Consider the following 6,325-nt stretch of genomic DNA (forward strand, 5'->3'; position numbering starts at 1 on the left):
GAAGCCGAGTAGCACCGTGGTGATCAACCGTTTATACGCTGCCCATGGGTCCTAGGTACTTGTGGCCCGTCTGTCATTCTATACATGTGCTGAGATATTTGTGTGTTCAATCTCCACCACTTTATGCGGTAAAGCGGTATGGCAGAGAGGATGGTGGAGCAAACACCGCACATGCTATAGCCTCATTCGCTGCCGGGTGGGCCTGATGTACCACTGGCCCGCAAGTCATTTCCATGATATGTCGCCTTTTCGGTAGGTGTAGTTTTCACCAGGCCCACCACCCTCTGCCACCGCAAAAGCTGTGCATGCTATCGTCCTGTGGCTGAATATCTATGCTCGCGCGTCCGCTCTTGCTCGTGTGAGGCTGCTTGTGGACCGTGTTTGTTGTTGGACCCGCATGTCTGTGTGTTGGCTGGATATATTGATTGGTCACTAGAAAATGTCGGTGGAGACTGCGGCTCGAGCCCCGCGTCTGCGAGGCGTGTCTATTCATCTCACACGAAAGAAAGTGCCCCTCATCATTTTCCCTGATTCCCCACTTTTCTTCCCGTCGCCGGAGCTGCGTCTCCGTCTCCTTCCCTCCGCCGGCGCTGCCCCTGCTAAACCCCCTCCCTCTTATGCGCCTTCTTCTCCTTCCTAAGACATGTGGCTTTCCTCTTCGGCTGGAGCGGTCCCATGGAGGAGATCAGGCCGATGGGGAGCAGAGGGAGGACACAACTGAGCTGGATGTGGAGAGAGGGAGGCGGCGGGGCTGGGGATATGGTCAGTGGCACAAAGATTTGGGGAGGTGGTGCCCGCAGGAGAAATCCCGATCTTCCTAGAGCGCGAGGCCTCCGACGGCAGCATTCTTCAGATTGACCCCATCTGGGTTCATCTCCGGCCTCCGCGTCCAGCGTCAACAAGCCTGAATTTCGTGGTTTCTCTCTCTAGCGAGGTATGCCGACTCGTCTTCTAGACTCGCTTGAGTGCGATTTTCCTGCTTGTACATGTGGTTACTTTCATGTATATCCGTCGTGCTCCTTCGTATGTTTATGTATACTACTCTGTATATGCCAAAGAGGCGATGGATCCTTCTCCAATTGCTAAAGGTGTGCTACCAATCTGTTTGTTGGTTGCCTGGAGTCCATCTTCTCCGTGCTCCCTTCAGTGGATGAGGCGCCCCTCCCCTGGCTTTCCTCTGCCGGGCCTCCTCCACGTTCCCCACCTGGAGCTCTGCGTCGCAGCAGTTCTGGACCAATCCATTTTTCAGAACACTTTCACTCATTCCGTTAAGTGATGCCGTAAATGCTGGCACTTTTGCAGTATACATACAGAGGAAGGGTTTCTATGTTTGCCCCGGTGGTGGAGGGCTTCCAGTGCGAGGGGGACGGCACAAAAAATGCAGAGCCGTCAGGCCCGGGCGGTGCGCTATGGCTAATGGTGGGTGCTGGAAGGACACAAGGCACGGCAAGACCTCCGTCTGCATGGATTCAGATGGTATTTTGCTTGTTCTGTTCAGTATATATTTGTGTAACCGTACCCGACCTAATTTTTTGAGTATGTTAGATGGCATTCTGATGTCCTTTTGGTAATTATCTCTCTACTTGCTTTTGATGTTGATTTAAGAATTTTTATAAGTATTCGGTCTGTAAAATATAGGTATCCGTATGATGGCTGGATGCTCATAATTCACTATCTGCCTGACAGGTACATGGTATTGCAATGACTACTGACAAAGAATGATCGGGCTGGCATGCAACTGATGGTTTTGCAACTCAGCCTTAGTGCCAAAGAAAGTGTCATTTCGAAGCATATGTTGTGTTAACACAGGAGAAGTAATCTCATGGAATTAATTGCCTCACTTTTTGTTGGATTTGGTCGCAATGTAAGCAATCTGACTAAACTCATTAGCGCATGTTCCTATTGGACTCCAATCTCATATATATTCTTTTTCAGACTTGGCTAACTACACTCAAGAAGAAATTCTAGCTGATGTGTTCTTTTTGGTCACAACGATGGGCAATCTCTGGTATTTATTATCCTTTTTTTTTTGGCTCTGGTTCTTACCTGTTTTTTCTTTGCATTTGTGAACAAGGGGCACTCTTACTTGTGAGAAGATGGGTTATGATCTTTGCGATGTCATCATTTCATTGACAAATTTATTGATCTGGTCCGGCTGGCTGATCTGCTTCGCGGGCATTGGTTGGATTGGTCTTGGTTGGTCTCGTCCAACGGCATCTGGATTCTATTTGATCTTGTGCGGTTTTCTGGTCTGGATTTGTTCTCTTAAAGTTTTTGATTCATCTTCTCTGGGCCCCTTCTTTCATTTTCGCATACTTAGTTTGCTGCTTGGTCCATGCTGTGGTTTAGACTATTTTGTTTCCATTTACCTATGTTAATTAGATTTCATTGTGGTTGTAGTTCCTGTAGTTAAACAAATTTATTGTTATTCCTCTACATGCTTTTGTGGTTTAGGGCCAGCGTCTTGGAAGAAAAGAAATAATATTGTGATATTTCTCTAACCGATTGATGTTCCCGTGGCTAAATAAATTTATGTTATCCCTCTACATGCTTAATGCCTTAGGTCTATCTTTCTAGGGAAGAAATGAAAGAACACTATTTATCTGTTCATGAGTATCATTATGATGTCAAAGAAATGCCACTTGCACCCTGAAAGAAAGAACATTGTTTATCTTCCTAGGTAAATGCATTTTTTGTTCAGCTGAAAACAAATTGCTAACTGCAAAGAAAAGTATCATCACACTTCAATAGAGGAGAATAAATGTAATTTTTAACCATCCAGACCAGCTTCAGTGATGTTGCCTCCTATTTTTTTTGTTTTTAAATTGATTTACTCCCTCACTTTCCTTTGCCGACTTAAACTGTATTTTTAATTTCCAATCACTGAAGCTGCAGCCTTTTAAGTTATAGGTTTTAGGTCACTGCAGGAAATCCCGTAAGCCCCTCTAAACCCATGTGAAATTCATGTAATCTGATCTTGTAGTGAGGTCATGGTGGTATCCATGATGAGTGTCGCCTCAATTCACTACAGGTTTTGAAGGATCGCATAGACAATATTTATAATATGCTTGCTGGCTATAACGTTGTTAGGGACGCATACGTACTTTGTCCACTAGGGAATTGGCAATTCATTAACTGCTCCATGCCTTTTGTTCTTATATTGAGCTGTAGGTTCATGATTGTTGCTGAGGGTGCCCACGCTTCAGCCGTTGGCTCTCCTGGAGTCCCTGTCATCACGTCTCAGTACATGCAGTTCATGAAAGGTAATACTGAAGCCTGCAAATATTTTGTAGTTTTTTTTTATTTCCTTCTTGCACTTAATGTATGTATGTACGTTCATTTTTTTTTCCTTCTTGCACTTAATGTCTGTATGTACGTTCATGCAACATCTCTTTCTATGGATTACATGTAAATTTGCAAAGTTCGATTATCTGTCAAATTCTATGAAGAAATTACCGAGGAGCTGCACCCTCTGCCGGATTACAGGAGCCATTCCATGCTGATTCAAATATGCAATACATTACCTTTCCTTGATACTTCAGGCCTAGCGTTTCTGTCCTCCATTTGCTCTGTCGTCTGTGTCTGATGCGCCTTTCGTTGGTGTACACCACCAGCTCGATGTGTGCTGATTAATTAGTTCAGGCATCGTTTCAACCTTGTATGTAAAGCTACCTGTATAAGCCAATTGTGTTTCAATCAAGCAAAATCAAATGTACACCATGATTTCTTGTAACATTGTTGTAAACAAGTTTTGTCAAGTTATAGATTATGGATATTGGTGAGAGAAGAAAGACATGTTGGTATGTGATTGTATGTCTAAGATAACTTTAATTGAGTGAAGCTAGATGTTAAGATTGGGCTGTTGATTCAGCCGCACCTGACCGGCGAGGAGGCGCCCCATGGGGCGCCCCAGCCACTAGTAATAGATTAAAGGCCCTTTGCCGAGTGTCATTGGCTGAGACACTCGGGAAAGAGGCCCTCCTTTTTTTTGTTTTTTACACTAGTAGAGAAACCCCCCTTTAGTACCGGTTCCAAAGGCCTTTAGTACCGGTTTTGGAACCGGTACTAAAACCTCCCACCTTTAGTACCGGTTCCTAACGAACCGGTACTAAAGGTGCCTCCACGTAATTTCTAATATTTCCATTAGTCTCTAACTACACTTAATCCTTAGTCAAATTACTTACCCGTGGTCAAACTTCCCGGTCGGTCACCCATCCTCACACTACTCCAACACTAGCACGCTTAACTTCCGAGTTCCGTTCCGTCCCACTTCCAACTGCTTCGCGCGCATGTTGTTGATAGTAGTATCATATCAATCCTATTAACATGTTGGTCGATGTCACACTTCTTTAGTATTTGTATTGCAAATAATTCTTTTAATAAACAAAAATAATTATGTAATAATAATGTTGAATAAATAAATAAAATTAACTTTTTTAATTTGTATTATTTTTAATTATTTTTAAAAAAATTAATATTTTTTTGCCAAACCTAAAACCTGAAAATTTGAAAATCTTATAATTTGCTAAAAGTAATAGTAATATTCTGGATTCAAAAAATCTTATAATTATTAATTTTAATTTTAAAAAATTAAAAATTAAAAATTCTAAATTTTTGGAAAAACCTAAAATCTTCGTGCTTTCATATTTTCATTTGGAATTTTGAGAATCTAAAAATTGGTTAACCGGGTAAACCCAGGTGAATTCGAATGTAACTTTTTCTCACAATGATTTTGATATATTATACGTTTTTCCTGACATCGTATGCAAAAGTTAATGCGATTTTACCATTTTTCAAACTTTTTTGGCAAAAAAGTCAAAACTCGAATTTCTTAATTTTACCGAATAGTAGATTGCATAACATACAAGAATCTAAAAACATTTTTTTTTGAATTTTCTATCATTTTCATTTGTATTTTACAAAGCAAAAAAAGGCGATCCACGGGGGGGGGTGGGGTGGAGGTGCGTGGGGAGCAGGAAAAACCTTTAGTACCGGTTCGTGACATACTAAAGGGCTACCCTTTAGTTTAGTACCGGTTCGTGTCACGAACCGGTACTAAAGGTCCTTACAAACCGGTACTAAAGGCTTGGGCAGTGCAACCGGTACTAATGCACCCTTTAGTACCGGTTCGTAAGGAAACCGGTACTAAAGGGTTGGACGGAAGCCCCTTTTTCTACTAGTGTTAATTAAATCCTGCAATTCAATGCATATATATGTTGGTAGAAATTCCATAGGATAACTCAATTTTCACAAGCAACACATAAATATCGAGTACAAGATTCACCATATGCATGACCACTATAAGTTTACAAATCCAACAACATGTTCACAAGCAACACATAAAGATCACACAAAAATAAGGTATGCCATCAAATTCAACCCTATAGGATAAAAATCCAACCACAAGCTGAAAACCATTGCATCAACACATGCAGTCCACAACCACAGGTTCAACAGCGATGCATCAACACATGCATTCCACAACGACTTTGCTCTCCTCGATGCAATCCAACCACAAGTTTGAAAACACACAAACAAAATTTTCACCTTAAGATTACTCACATTATTCTGATAAGTAACAAACTAGTTGAATTTCTGACAAGTACTAATTCGGCAAGCATAGAGAGTACTCACATTATTCTCACACGTTAAGTTTGACAAGCATAAGATTAATCACATAATTGCCTCAAGTAAAAAAAATCGAAGCATAAGGTTTACCAAAAAATTTCACAAGCATAAATAACACATGGTTCTCAAAAGTTAAATTTTTAAAAAGTTGACATAATAAATACACAGGGAGTAGTTTTGTGTATACTTATCCACTACTAGGAAATACCCTATCGCCGACGCACCTATTTCCCTCATCCCCAGCGTACCAAGGGGCGGGAACATGACGGTGGTATTGTATTACTGCCGGTGCACCGGCCAAGTGCGCTAACGGTAGTCAAGTTACCACCATCGCACCTGCCTTGTGCGCCGGCGATAAGGCCATACCACCGGCGCACCTGGCACATGCGTTGGCGATAAGGCCATACCACCGGTGCACCAGGCACATGCGCCGGCGATAAGGTGTGGAACTAGTGGCGCACATGCGGTGCACGGGGTAAGTAGAAGTTCTGATGCGCCGGTGGTCTATTTTTGGTTTTTTAGACTTTTAAGCGTATTTATATACCGGCTTGTGCTTCCATGGACCCCCAAATTTAAAACAGTGTAAACCCCCAAAGGGTATTGTGGTATCGTTTGGGGGTCCATGGAAGAAAAAGCCGGTATGGCATGTATTTCACTGGTGGAAAAACAGGCTTCCGGGAAGCCCCATAAGTCGCGA

General features: G+C 42.4%; 1 long non-coding RNA gene across 2 annotated transcripts; it reads left to right on the forward strand.

Annotated features, from left to right (window-relative positions):
* Positions 1–542: 542 nt before the first annotated feature.
* On the forward strand, positions 543–3,785 carry LOC124692758. 2 transcript variants are annotated; one of them, XR_006999671.1, is made up of 4 exons: positions 543–934; positions 1,303–1,476; positions 1,687–1,864; positions 1,936–3,785. It is a non-coding gene; the product is annotated as an uncharacterized LOC124692758 (long non-coding RNA). The 2 variants fall into 2 exon arrangements; XR_006999672.1 differs by having other exon boundaries at positions 1,687–3,785.
* The last annotated feature ends 2,540 nt before the right edge of the window (positions 3,786–6,325 follow it).

The sequence above is a fragment of the Lolium rigidum genome, chromosome 2 (genome assembly GCF_022539505.1).
Source record: "Lolium rigidum isolate FL_2022 chromosome 2, APGP_CSIRO_Lrig_0.1, whole genome shotgun sequence".
NCBI lineage: Eukaryota > Viridiplantae > Streptophyta > Magnoliopsida > Poales > Poaceae > Lolium > Lolium rigidum.